The sequence below is a fragment of the Hypanus sabinus genome, chromosome 14, assembly GCF_030144855.1.
Source record: "Hypanus sabinus isolate sHypSab1 chromosome 14, sHypSab1.hap1, whole genome shotgun sequence".
NCBI lineage: Eukaryota > Metazoa > Chordata > Chondrichthyes > Myliobatiformes > Dasyatidae > Hypanus > Hypanus sabinus.
The window spans coordinates 20,585,780-20,599,483 of record NC_082719.1 but is presented as its reverse complement, the minus strand read 5'-3'; positions in this window follow the sequence as shown (position 1 = coordinate 20,599,483).

Genomic DNA, 13,704 nt, shown 5'->3' with positions numbered 1-13,704 from the left:
TTTGGGTGACTGGATGGTGTTGAGGGATGAGGCAAGTATTAAACTTGCTGTAGCTGCAGAGAACGGGGAGGGACGAGCACATGAGTGGGTGTTGTAGAGAGTAGTTCGCATTAACCCTGCACCCTTAGATTTCTCACTTTGATTTGATCCATCCGTTTACAATCATGTTTGTGGCTGCTAATTGAGTCACTGGAGTGGGAGGATGTGATGGTCTTGTGCAAGCACTCACAGACCCCAGGTGAACCAAAGGTTTGATTTCCGTGTAGCCAATTGAACATAGAGAGAAAGTGTAGAGCGATGCTCTAGTTGGCCAAGTAGATATTACTCCTCTTTGCACCAGATATTGACGGAGGCTTCAAGTCCCAGGCTGACTGGTGAGGGGGAGGAGTGGTGTCACTGTCACTGCTGAAAGTCAGATTCACCTTGAGGATGCCTGGCAGGAGTCCGGATAAGATTCCAGGTTATGACACATTCTGGTATTTCCCAACTCCATGATCACAGGCAGTGGTTGTGAGAAACCAGAGAAAATCCAGGGAACTTGTACCCAGTTGGTATAATTGTGTCTTCATACTCAGAATTGCATCCAACTGGAGTAGATCGATGGAAGTTTGTGTGGCTGTACTGGAGCTGATCACCTTGTAATGTACATTGATTAGTTGGGCAACCCACACCGAGTGTGCGGGAAAAGAGCTAGTTTTTAATCAGAATGGTGATCGATTTGAAGGTAGAGTTTCGCAACAGTTTTTTCTAATTTGAGGAGCGACCAATCAGCAAGTGGCAGTGTGTAAAAGGAGCTATCTTTCAGTCAGGTGCGCGTTGAAGATTTTAAAAGCAAAACTTCGAGCCAGTTTCTCTGAGATGGACAATCCACACCAGGGGTGTGTGAAAAGAGCTACTTTTTAATCAGGGTGGCGACCTAAATTTTGAAGGCAGTGTTTTGAAGCAGATTTTCTGATTTGAGGAGCGACCAATCAGCAAGAGGGATTCAATAGAGAGGGCCAATAGGAACGATTCAAGGGCAAGTGGGGTGGCCATTCTCTGAGCGGCCATTCTTGTGAGAGTACCAGTCTTCAGAGTGACTGGCACATCAGGCTTGGGTGAGGTACAGGGGGGCAACCTACAAGGGGAGCCACAGGGACTGGGTCTCTGACACTGAGTCTGGTGCTGTGGCTCAGAAGAGCAGAGAGATAAAGAGGACTGCAGAGTTGATAGGAGATTCCCTCATCAGAGGAACAGGGGCGATGTTCTGTGGGTGTGATAGAGACACAGGGATGGTATGTTGCCTCCCTGGCACTGGGATCAGGAATGTCTCAGATCGGATCCTTGGCATTCTCAAGGGTAAGGGTGATCAGCCAGAAGTCTTGTTACAAATTGGCACCAATGACAAAGGTAGACAAGGTGAGAAGGTCCTGAAAAGAAATTTAAGGGAGCTAGGTGGAAAGTTGAGAAGCAGAACATCCAGGGTGGTAATCCCTGGATTGCTGCTTGTGCCATGTGCCAGTGAGGGTAAGAATAGAATGATTTGGCAAGGGAATACATAGCAGAGGAACTGGTGCAGAGGGAAGGGTATCAGAATTATCGATCATTGGGATCTCTTCTGGAGAAGGTATGACTGGTAAGGTATGGAGAAGGGATGGATTACATCTGAACCCAAGAGGCTTCAACATTCCTGCAGGCAGGTTCACTCGAGTTGTTCCAGTGGCTTTAAACTAATATAGCAGAGTGATAGTGCTGAAGATAAGGTAGATGGTTTACAAACAGCCAATGTGTAGTGAGACTCCTAGCATTGAGAGGCTGGTGATAGGGCATAATTGCAATCAACAGGATGAGATGCAACGTAAAAGGTGGACAAAATAGAAAAAGGTGAATACAGGACTGAAGGTTTTGTATTTGAATGCGCAAAGTATACGGAATAAGGTAGATGAACTTGTAGGACTTACAGATTGGCATGTATGATATTGTAGGCATCACTGAGTCATGGCTGAAAGAAGATTATAGCTGAGAGCTTCATGTCCAAGGATATACATTACATGGAAAAGATAGGCAGGAAGGCAGAAGGGGTGGTGGGGCTTTGTTAGTGAAAAATTTATTTAGATAAATCATTAGAAAGAGGTCAGAAGCTGTTGACTCATTGTGGATAGAGCTAAGGAACTACAAGGGTAAAATAGATTAGAGAGTTTAAGGTAAAAGAACCCTTAGGGAAAAGTGATCATAATGTGATCAAATTCCTAAAATTTGAGAAGCTAAAGTCAGATGTATCAGTAGAGTAAAGGAAATTAGAGAGGCATGAGCGAGAAGTTGGCCAGGATTGATTGGAAAAGAACACAGGCAGGGATGCGGCAGAACAGCAAAGGCTGGAATTTCTGGAAGCAATCCAGATGGCACAGGATATATGCATCCTGAAGAGGAAGAAGTATTCTAAAGGCAAAGTGACACAGCCATGGATAACAAGGAAAGTCAAAGTGAACTTAAAAGCAAAAGCAAGGGCATATAAGAGAGCAGAAATAGAGGATTGGGAAGCTTTTAAATACCAACAGAGGGTAACTAAAAACATTATTAAGATGGTAAAAATTGAATACAAAAATAAGTTAGCCAATAATATTAAAGAAATACTGGAAGTGTCTTCAGATACATAAAGTGTAAAAGACAGGTGAGAGTGGATTCTGGAATGCTCTGGAAGACTCAAACATTGCAAATGTCACTCCACTCTACAAGAAGGGAGAGAGGCAGAAGAAAGGAAATTATAGGCCAGTTCATCTGCTCACAGTGGTTGGGAAGAGTTTGTAGTCAATTGTTAAGGATGTGGTTTCGGAGAACTTGGAGACACATGATCAAATAGACCATCGTTGGCATGGTTTCCTCAAGGGGAAATCTTGCCTGGCAAACCTGTTGGAATACTTCCAAGAAGTAACAAACAGGATAGATAAAGAAGAATAAGTTAATGTTGTGTACTTAGATTTTCAGAAAGCCATTGACAAGATGCCACACATGAGGCTGCTTAATAAGATATGAGCCCATGGTATTACAGGAAAGATTCTTGTATGGATAAAGCAATGGCTGATTGGCAGGAGGCAATAAATTGGTGTAAAGGAACATTTTCTGTCTGTCTGTCTGACTAGTGATGTTCCACAGGTGTCTGTATTGGGACCGATTCTTCTTACATTTTATGTCAACGATTTGGATGATGGAATTGATGGGTTTGTTGCAAAGTTTGCAGGCAATACAATAAGTGGAGGGGCAGGTAGTTTTGAGAAAATAGGGAGGCTACAGAAGGAGTTAGACAGATTAGGAGAAAGGCAAAGAAGTGGCAGATGGAATAGCGTCTGGAAGTGTATGGTCACACACTTTGGTAGGAGCAATGAATGGGTTAGCTATTTTCTATATGGAGAGAAAATACAAAAATCTGAGGAACTAAAGGATTTGGGAGACCTAGTGCAGGATTCCCTAAAGATAAATTTGCAGGTTGAGTCTATGGTGAAGGCAAATGCAATGTCAACATTCATTTCAAGAGGGCTAGAATATAAAAGCAAGGATGTAATGTTTGTTATGTGTGATGAGAAAACCATGGGGTGATGGGGTCCAAAGTTGACCCCCGTGAACTATGCTGCTAACAAGAGAGAGAGAGAGAGAGAGAGAGAGAGAGAGAGAGAGAGAGAGGGAGATAAAGGGGGGAGAGGCGCCATGCTGTACATGCTGATAATGAGAGAGACACAAGAATTTAAAATTATGGCTTCTTCGCTGATTGTTGACTTTACTTCCAAGGACTTTGCCTACTTGTGTGAATCCTTGCTGACACAGCAGGGTGATGCCAGGTGCCTGCTGAGATAGGAGGGAGTGGCCAGTTTGGTGGACATGATCAGTTGATGGATGGCTGGTACCCCAGCAGGATAAAAGACGAGTCTGCTGAGACACAGGCAGACACACCACTGGACACTGAACGAGTGTTGTGCACCCACAGGAAGGTGGGGGCTTGGAGGATTGATTCGGGGGAATCGATCCAAAGCTCACAGTGTGTGAAGGCAGGTCAGTGGGGGCTTGTGTGTGTGTCCATCCTCGCCTGGGTGACGTCCACCACTGAAGAACGGTCTGGCTGGGAACGGAAGGGTCATAATCGATGACCACAACAGTACAACGGAACAAGAAGACAATGGAATGTTTGCCTGCTGCAACTGCTCATCTCTCGCTCACTCTCTCCAACGTCACAACAGCAACTATCTCAATCCAAACTGAACTGAACTCTGCATTATCTTAAGACTTTTCATTTACCCCTGGACTTTGACAGAGCTTGGTTTTGATTCTTATTCCTACACTTCTGTATTTATCATTGCTACCTGTTTTATATGTATATTTGCATTTTTGATACTGTATTACTTAGTTTACTAATAAACACCTTTAGTTACAGTATCACCAGACTCCAACATATCATTCCATTTCTGCTGGTTTAGTAACCCAGTCATGGGGTACATGACATGTTTAACCTTTATAAAGCACTGCTGAGCAATGCTGGTGAGTATTGTGGCAATTTTGGAAATCTTGTCTCAGAAAGGAAGTGCTGAAGCTGGTGAGGATTCAAAGGAGGTTCCTGAAAATGATTCCAGGATTATAAGTCTTGTCATATGAAGAGCATTTGATGGCTCTGGGCCTGTATTTTCTGGAATTTAGAAGAATGAGAGGTGACCTAATTGAAACCTATCGACTGGTGAAAGGCCTTGACAGAGTGAATATGGAGAGGATGTTTCCCAATGTGGGAGTGTCTAAGACTAGAGGACACAGTATCAAAGAGATGGGCATCCTTTTAGAATGGAAATGAGGAGAAATTTCTATAGCCAGAGAGTGGAGAATCTGTGGAATTTATTGCTACAGACAGCTTGTGAAGGCCAAGTCTTTATGTATATTTAAGGTAGAGGTTGATAGGTTCTTGATTGATCAGGGCTTGAAGGGATACTGGGGAAAGGCAGGAGATTACAGTTGAGCAGAAAAATGGATCAGCCATGCTAAAATGGTGGAGCAGACTTGATGGGTCAAATGGCCTAATCCTGCTCCTATGTCTTATGGTCTTGTGGTGAACTACATATACGTGTCTGGACACGCCCCCCCCCCCCCCCCCCCGCTGACTGCTCCTGTGGCTCCTCCCACAGACCCCGGTATAAAGGCGATTGAGGCCTGGGCTCTGCCCTCAATCTCCAGGATGTAGTATGGTGGTCAATTGCTGCTTGTTCTTTCTTCCAGCCAATAAAAGCCTATATCTCGCCTCACGTCTCGGAGAGTTATTGATGGTGCATCAGGTCTTATAGTCTATGTTACTACCAATAGAGGAGACCTTAGTGCCAAGGCTGAGTTAGAAACTGAACAAGTGAAAGTATACCCCAAAAAGCTGGATGAACTCGACAGACCAGGCAGCATCTCGTGAGACCCTTCATTAAAAACTGACAGAAGCCAAGTGTGAAAATGTGCTCCTACATTGAGATCCCACCACTCCACAGGGCAGCAGACTGTAGCTGTGTAACTCACCCTCAGTGTGTTCTTGCTTTGTCTCTTATTAACTGTTTTGTTCCATTATCTTATCACGGCTAAATGACTCAGGGTGTCATCTGCAATTCTCTGAAAGATTAAATAGTTGAAAGAATATTATCAGCAATTATGTTCACACTTGGAATTATCTTCAGGGGAGGAACCTAGATCTATGTTTGTATTTATTGACACAAGTCCCTAACTTGTCAAAGCCTGATTGATATTATCAATGTGCATATCTAGTCCTTCCGCTGCCTCCCCTTTCCTTTGTGCAGGACAGCAAACACAATAAAGACCAGCAGGAATAATAATCGAACCAGTGGAGCTGACACTGTGAGGGATTTTTCATACAGTTAGTAAATCAGAATCAGGTTTATTATCACTGGCATGTGATGTGACATTTGTTAATTTAGCAGCAGCAGTTCAATACAATACCTAATCTAGCAGTGAGAGAGAGAGAGAGAGAGAGAAATAATAATAAATAAAATAAAACATAATAATAAATAAACAAGTAAATCAATTATGTGTATTGAATAGATTTTTTAAAATGTGCAAAATCAGAAATACTGTACATTAAAAAAAAGTGAGGTAGTGTCCAAAGTTTCAATGTCCATTTTGGAATCGGATGGCAGAGGGGAAGAAGCTGTTCCTGAATCACTGAGTGTGTGCCATCAGGCTTCTGTACCTCCTACCTGATGGTAACAGTGAGAAAAGGACATGCCTTGGGTGCTGGAGGTCCTTAATAATGGACGCTGCCTTTCTGAGACACTGCTTCCTAAAGATGTCCTGGGTACTTTGTAGGCTAGTGCCCAAGATGGAGCCGACCAGATTTACAACCTTCTGCATCTTCTTTCAGTTCTGTGCAGTAGCCCCTCCATACCAGACAATGTCAGAATGCTCTCCATGGTACACTTATACAAGTTTTTGAGTGTATTTGTTGACATGCCAACTCTCTTCAAACTCCTAATAAAGTATGGTAGCTATCTTGAGAGTTTTAATTACCGGCCCTGTTTGGTCTAGCGTTTACTGTTTTCTTTTCCCACTAACTCTGTTCGCATTAAAGTCTGTGAACTTCAATGTCTCTTGCTCCATATCTGAATGTAGTGACAGCAAGTCCTGACCACACAAAGATGGACCCAACAGAGAGAGAGCTACTGACCTTGGCCGTGAGATTCATTGGTCAGGTAGGGGACAAGCTACAGGCAATGGGAACTGTACTGAGTGAAGTTATGGAAGCAATAAGGCAGATAATCTTGTGTCAACAAGCCCAGGCTCATCTGGAGGAACAGGTATCATCCCTAGCTGCAACTGTTGAACAGCTCACTGCAGACAATCAGACTCAAGTGTCTGTGATTTCTGCTCTCACGGCCACTGTCCACGATCTCACTGTGGACAGCCAGTGTCGGCTGACATTCTTGCCAATGAAATTCAGCAGCCTCTGGCCACCTCAGTTCCACTGCCAGCATTTCCCAGGTCCTCCTTTTCTGCTGCCCCGAGAACCTCTGCTACTGATGCTCCTGCTCCTGTGCCCGGACCAGAACTGACTCCGGCCTTCGGACCCCCACAGACACCTGCGTCCATACTGGAACCGAGTATTCCACCTCCAGGCAGATATCCTGGTGATCCAATGGCTGCAGGAATTTTATTTCCCATTGCAAGTTAACATTCCAAGGCCAGCCTGGTCGTTTTGGTGATGATGCATGAAAACTGGCGTACGTGGTCAATCTTCTTGATGGGCCTCCACTCAGCCTTTTCAAAGCCTTACAGGAGCAAGGATATCCCACAGTCCAGTCATTCAGACATTTCGTGGCAAAGTTAAGGAGCAGCTTTGACCATCCAGTTTGGGGTTAGGAGGCTGCCCACTGACTCTTGGACCCTCGTCAAGGTAGAGGAACGGTGAGAGCTTATGCAGTCAAATTCTGCATGCTTGCTGTAAAGATGGATTTGAATGAGAGATCTCTCATCACTGCCTTCCTGCATGGACTGGACGCAGAGGTTCGGTATGAGATCACTGTCCGGGATGAGCAGGAGAGTATGGATGATGACCGGGTAATTGAGTGGTGCAAGGGAAAGAAGTTTCAAGCTTCCTATGTGCCGTCTGATCACTGTCTTTCTTCTCTCGCTCTCTCTCCCTCCCCTCCTCTCTCTTCCCCCTCTCTCTCCCTCTCTCTCTCCCTCTCCCTCTCCCCACCTCTCTCTCCCTCTCTCTCCCCTGTCCCTCTCTCCCCCTCTCTGTCAGCAGGGAGGGGAATCCTGACGGGTTGGATAACCCACAGATCAATTGGTCTGTGGGTTATCAAGTGGTTATCAATTGATCAAGTGGGGACTGGCCTGCCTGTCTGCTTGTCTGGGTCCAGCTCGAGCTCCATTCTATCAATCCCTTCCTGCAACAGCTAATGATGTGGAACTGTTTGGGATTCCGGTTGAATATGTGGATCTCCTTGAGGTTTTTAGTAAAAGGAAGGCCCCCACCCTTGCCCTACACTAGCCATATGACTGTGCCATAGACCTCCTACCTGGTACTTGTCCTCCCCAGGCTTGCTCTGTCTCTCTCTTGTCCTGAAACTGTGGCCATGGAGGAATACATTAAGGAGGCCATGGGATTTATCCGACAATCAGCCTTGCCGACAGGAGTGGGCTTCTTTTTTGTGGGCAATAATGATGGCAAGCTCCGTACCTGCATCGATCATCAGCCCCTGAACAACATCACTGTGAAGAACCGCTACCCTCTCCCCCGCTGGTGTCTGTGTTTGAACTTCTCCAGGGAGCAACAGTATTTTCCAAAAATGATCTGCGTAATGCTTACAATCTGGTTTGCATAAGAGAAGGGGATGAGTGGAAGACAACTTTCAACACATGTCTATTGGTCACTGAGTATCTGGTTATACCCTTTGATCTGGCCAACCTCCTTGTTGTATCCCAGGCCTTGGTTAACGATGTGCTCAGGGATACGTTGAACCAGTTTGTGTATTTAACTGACATCCTTATCATTCCCGCTCTCACAAGGAACACGCCCAGCATGCCCGGAGAGTTCTCAGATGGCCTCTTGAAAATAACCTGTACGCCGAGCTCGAAGAATGAGTTCCCTAAAGATGTTGATTTTGGGGTATATACTTACCCCATCCAGTTTTCAAATGGATCCTGGTATAGTTCAGGCAGTTACAGAGTGACCCAAACCATCTGCAGTCAAACAGGCACAGAGCTTCATGGGGTTGTGAACTTTTATTGCCACTTCATCTGGAATTTCAGCTCTATCGCAGCTCCTACAAATGTCCTTACCTATCGTCCTGGCTGCAAGGATGCAAAGGCTGACGCCCTCTCCTGGCAGTTTGACAGATCCGAGGGCAATGCCAATCCAGGGCCCATTCTTTCTCACTTGTGTATCGCTGCTCCGGTGATCTGGGGAATCGAGGCAGAGGTGAGGGCCGCCCAACATTCAGACCCAGGCCCGGGAGGGGGACCTTCAGACGGCTATTTGTCCTTGCTGCAGTGCATTCCAAAGTGTCGGAATGGTGTCACTCCTCACATTTGGCTGGACATCTGGGAATTCAATGGACCCAGAAGTTTATAAGGAGACAATTTTGGTGGTCATCTATGGCCCAGGATGTCCATGACTTTGTAGGTGCTTGTCCCACCTGCGCTTGGAGAGAGACGTCATGCCAGCATCCTGCAGGTCTGCCATCTCCACAGCCTGTGCCCCACCACCCATGTTCCCACCTCTCGGTGGATTTCATCACTGGGCTGCCCCGTCTAATGGAAGCACCACCATTTTGATCATTGGGAATCGATTTTCCAAGGCTGTCCACTTCATTGCCCTCCCCAAGCTCCCATCAGCTCGTGAGACTGCCACAGGCATGGCTCAACATGCGTTCAGGCTCCACAGCTTTCCTCAAGACATAGTGTAATCATGGACCACAGTTCGCTTCTCTCTTTTGGAAGTGTTTCTGCTCTCTTGTAGGAGCCACAGACAGCCTCTTGTCTGGTTTCCACCCAAGGCCAGATTGAGAGAGTGAACCAGGAGTTGGAGACAACTCTGCGCTGTCTTGCCTTTTCCACGTCCTGGAGCTCCCAATTAGTTTGGACAGAGATCGCCCACAATAACCTCCAGTCGTCCTCCACCGGTATGTCTCCCTTTGAATGCCAGAAGGGATTCCAGCCCTGCTCTTCTCTGATCAAGAGTTCTTGCTGCTGAACAGCCGATCCAGTGCTACAGGAGCACACAAAGACGAGCCAGGGCTTCTGTGTTGCGTGCCGGAAACAGCGTGCGCAGCAGGCTGCTTAGCTCCGTCGACAGGTAAGGCCTTTCAAGCCAGAGAGGAAGTCTGGTGGGTGTCAAGGGATCTCTCCCTGAAAGTCGAGAGCTGCAAATTGGCACCATGCTTCGTGGGACCATTTGTGGTGGAAAAGGCTGTCAACAAGGTGTCACACAGACTGCATCTACCAGCATCACTGAACATCCACCCAGTGTTTCATGTTTCTTAGCTCAAGCTGGTTACTACTCCTCCCCTGGCCCCAGTCACCCCACCTCCCCGCTTGGCAGATGTGGTGCGATACCTCCTGGCAACTCACCAGGTATGTGGTAAGGTCCAATGCCTTGTGGACTGGCAAGGGTATGGTCCAGTAGAATGTTCTTGGATTCCAGTGAAGGATATCTTTGACAAATCACTCACCCAGAACTTCCAGCAGACACAGGTCTGTGGTGCCCCAGGAGCTGCACCTGGGAAGGAGGACCCTGTCACAACCACGGATTCGACAGAGCAGCAGATACGGTAATAGCCCTGATGGCCTCATGTTTATTGCTTTAGTTTCCCTCTAACTCTGTTCGCATTGAAGTCAGTGAACTATTGACCCGCTTCAGTGTCTCTCACTCCGCACTTGGGCAATATCCAAATGTAGTGACGCAATAGCACGCTAACAGATTATTTATCAGATTACGCTTTCAGAAAGTAGTTGATATCACATAGAATCATTTAACAAGATTGGTTGCCTCAATCACAACGATAAGGTCAGTGTGGGAGAGGGAAGGGAAACTGAAATGTTTTGCATCCAAACAACAACACACACAAAATGCTGGTGGAACACAACAGGCCAGGCAGCATCTATAGTGAGAAGCGCTGTTGATGTTTCGGGCCAAGACCCTTCGCCAGGACTAACCGAAAGGAAGGATAGTAAGAGATTTGAAAGTAGTGGGGGGAGGGGGAAATGCAAAATGATAGAAGACCGGAGGGGGTGGGATGAAGCTAAGAGCTGGAAAGGTGATTGGCGGAAGTGATACAGAGCTGAAGAAGGGAAAGAATCATGGGACGGGAGGCCTCAGGAGAAAGAAAGGAGGGGGGTGAGCACCAGAGGGAGATGGAGATCAGGCAAACAACTAAAAATGTCAGGGATGGGGTAAGAAGGGGAGGAGGGGCATTAACGGAAGTTAGAGAAGTCAATGTTCATGCCATCAGGTTGGAGGCTACCCAGCCAGTATATAAGGTGTTGTTCCTCCAATCTGAGTTTGGATTCATTTTGACAGTAGAGGAGGCCATGGATAGGCATATCAGAATGGGAATGGGACGTGGAATTAAAATGTGTGGCCACTGGGAGATCCCGTTTTTTCTGGCAGACCTAGTGTAGGTGCTCAGCAAAACGACTGGGTCTCCCAGTCTACGTCGGGTCTCACCAATATATAAAAGGCCACACCAGGAGCACCAGACATGGTATACCACACCAGCCAACTCACAAGTGAAGTGTCCCCGGACTATTCCTCTTCCCACCCTGTCTCTTGCAAAAAGGCTATCCTCTTCTCACAATTCCTCCGTCTCTGCCGCATCTGCTCTCAGGATGAGGCTTTTCATTCAAGGACGAAGGAGATGTCTTCCTTTTTTAAGCAAAGGGGCTTCCCTTCGTCCACCATCGACTCTGCTCTCAAAAGCATCTCTCTTATTTCCCGCACATCTGCCCTCACCCCATCCACCCACCACCCCACTCGGGATAGGGTTCCCCTTGTCCTTACCTACCACCCCACCAGCCTCCAGGTCCAACATATAATTCTCTGTAACTTCCACCACCTCCAATGGGATCCCACTACCAAACACATTTTTCCCTCCCCCCCACTTCTGCTTTTCGCAGGGATTGCTCCCTACGCGACTCCCTTGTCCACTTGTTCCCCCCATCCCTTCCCACCGATCTCCCTCCTGGTACTTATCCTTGTAAACGGAACAAGTGCTACACCTGCCCTTACACTTCCTCCCTCACCACCATTCAGGGCCCCAGACAGCCCTTCCAGGTGAGGCGACACTTCACCTGTGAGTCAGCTGGTGTGGTATACTGCGTTTGGTGCTCCTGGTGTGGCCGTTTATATATTGGTGAGACCCGACGCAGACTGGGAGACCGTTTCGCTGAACACCTACACTTGGTCCGTCAGAGAAAGCAGGATCTCCCAGTGGCCACACATTTTAATTCCACATCTCATTCCCATTCTGATATGTCTATCCATGGCCTCCTCTACTGTCAAAAGGAATCCAAACTCAGGTTGGAGGAACAACACCTTATATACCGGCTGGGTAGCCTCCAACCTGATGGCATGAACATTGACTTCTCTAACTTCCGTTAATGCCCCTCCTCCCCTTCTTATCCCATCCCTGACATATTTAGCTGTTTGTCTGATCTCCATCTCCCTCTGGTGCTGCCCCCCTTTCTTTCTCCCAAGGCCTCCCGTCCCATGATCCTTTCCCTTCTCCAGCTCTATATCACTTTCGCCAATCACCTTTCCAGCTCTTAGCTTCATCCCACACCCTCCAGTCTTCTCCTATCATTTCGCATTTCCCCTTCCCCCCACTACTTTCAAATCTCTCACTATCTTTCCTTTCAGTTAGTCCTGGCAAAGGATCTCGGCCCGAAACGTCAACAGTGCTTCTCCCTATAGATGCTGCCTGGCCTGCTGTGTTCCACCAGCATTTTGTGTGTGTTGTTGTTTGAATTTCCAGCATCTGCAGATTTCCTCGTGTTTGCATGTTTTGCATCCAGGAGCTTGGGATGGTCATTGCTGATGGGGCATAGATCTTCTGCAAATCAGTCGTAATGTTTATGTTCAGTTGAATGTAGAGGTAAACCACAGCAGGAGCAATGAATCCAGTAGACAAGGTTAGAGGAGAAATACTTAAGGCATTGCCACACTTGGAAAGGCTGTTTGGGTGACTGGATGGTGTTGAGGGATGAGGCAAGTATTACACTTGCTGTAGCTGCAGAGAACGGGGAGGGACGAGCACATGAGTGGGTGTTGTAGAGAGTAGATCGCATTAACCCTGCACCCTTAGATTTCTCACTTTGATTTGATCCATCCGTTTACAATCATGTTTGTGGCTGCTAATTGAGTCACTGGAGTGGGAGGATGTGATGGTCTTGTGCAAGCACTCACAGACCCCAGGTGAACCAAAGGTTTGATTTCTGTGTAGCCAATTGAACATAGAGAGAAAGTGTAGAGCGATGCTCTAGTTGGCCAAGTAGATATTACTCCTCTTTGCACCAGATATTGACGGAGGCTTCGAGTCCCAGGCTGACTGGTGAGGGGGAGGAGTGGTGTCACTGTCACTGCTGAAAGTCAGATTCACCTTGAGGATGCCTGGCAGGAGTCCGGATAAGCTTCTGGGATTGACACATCCTGGTATTTCTCAACTCTATCATCACAGAACATCCAGAGCAACTCGTACCCAGTTGGCATAATTGTGGTCTTAATAGCCAAAGGATAGAATTGGAGCAGAGCTGTGGGAGCCTGTGTGGCTCTGCTGGAGCTGATGACCTTGTGATGGACAATCCACACTGGGGGAGTATAAAGAGAGCTCCTTTTCCATCGGGGCGGTGATGGAGGCTTTGAAGACAGAGTTTCACGGCCGTTTTTCTGATTTGAGGAGCGACCAATCAGCAAGCAGAGTGCGTAAAAAGAGCTACCTTTCAGTCAGTTCCGTGTTCAAGATTTAAAAAAGCAGACCTTCAAGCCAGTTTCTCTGAGATGACCAATCCACACCAGGGGTGCATGAAACTTTTCCATCGGGGCAGTGATGGAGGTTTTGAAGGCAGAGTTTCATGGCCGTTTTTCTGATTTGAGGACAAACCAGTCATCAAGAGGGATTCAATAGAAAGGCCCAATGGGAATGACTCAAGGGCAAGCGGAGTGGCCATTCTTGTGAGCGTGCCAGTCTTCAGAGTGGC